Genomic DNA, 1,222 nt, shown 5'->3' on the forward strand with positions numbered 1-1,222 from the left:
CCCCAGACCATCACTAACTGACACTTCTCGTTGTGCAGCGTTTTCTGCCACACTTTTTCCTTCCCACAGACTTCCCACTGAGGTGCCTTGATACAGCACTCTGGGAACAGCCTATTGGTTCAGAAATGTCTTTCTGTGTCTTACCCTCTTGCTTGAGGGTGTCAATGATGGCCTTCTGGACAGCAGTCAGGTCAGCAGTCTTACCCATGATTGTGGTTTTGAGTAATGAACCAGACTGGGAGTTTTTAAAAGCCTCAGGAATCTTTTGCAGGTGTTTATTAATTCAATGATTCAGATGATTAGGTTAATAAGTCGTTTAGAGAACCTTTTCATGATATGCTAATTTTTTTGAGATAGTAATTTTTGGTTTTTCTTTACTTTTTTGCCAAAATCATCAATATGAAAACAACAAAAGATTTGAACTACTTCAGTTGGTGTGCAGTGAATGTAAAATATAAGAAAGTTTAATGTTTATCAGTACATTACAGAAAAATAATGAACTTTATCATAATATGCTAATTTTTTGAGAAGGACCTGTATTAATGTTGGTAGAAATAAAACAACCCGAAATAATTCAAACTAAATTATTAACACTTCCACAATAATCCCACAGGGAATAATGCTGTGGGAGTTAGCAGGTGTTTTTTTTTTACATTTATTTGTTTACAACAAGTAGACCCAGATGCTTTTCATACTCTAGTTCTGTTCCCAGAGACAGACAGGATGAGACATGCTCCAACACGTGAACGCGTCTAACATGCTTCGTCTTCATTGGATAAAAGCTAAAGTTGCTTAAATTATTTAACTATTTCTATTAGAATCTGTTGTAACTGCAGAAAAAAACTTGTTGAGCAGGTGTAGCAGTAAGATAGGAGGAAAACAGGGATTGGTGCTGACAGAAACTGTTGGATTAACGGTTAAGTCCACGAGAGAAATGGGGGAGGTATAAAAACTCAACCAAACTGTCAGCACTGACATTTACATTTCTTTTACTTACTTTTAAGTTGGTGGATTAAAACCATATTCAACAARCTCTTTAAAAAAGATGGTGCTGGGCACTTTAAGGTTTTCATGTAAAATCTTAGATTACAATCTTACACCTCCTTTTGCTGTGCACACATGAAAATTAAATCCATGTGCAGCTGAAGGCTCTGGTGTTTTTTTTTTCCTGTCAGAGAACATAAACACGCATCTGTGTGTCATCTGTTCAAGCTTCATCCTG

This window comes from Austrofundulus limnaeus, unplaced genomic scaffold, assembly GCF_001266775.1.
Source record: "Austrofundulus limnaeus strain Quisiro unplaced genomic scaffold, Austrofundulus_limnaeus-1.0 Scaffold59, whole genome shotgun sequence".
Lineage (NCBI taxonomy): Eukaryota > Metazoa > Chordata > Actinopteri > Cyprinodontiformes > Rivulidae > Austrofundulus > Austrofundulus limnaeus.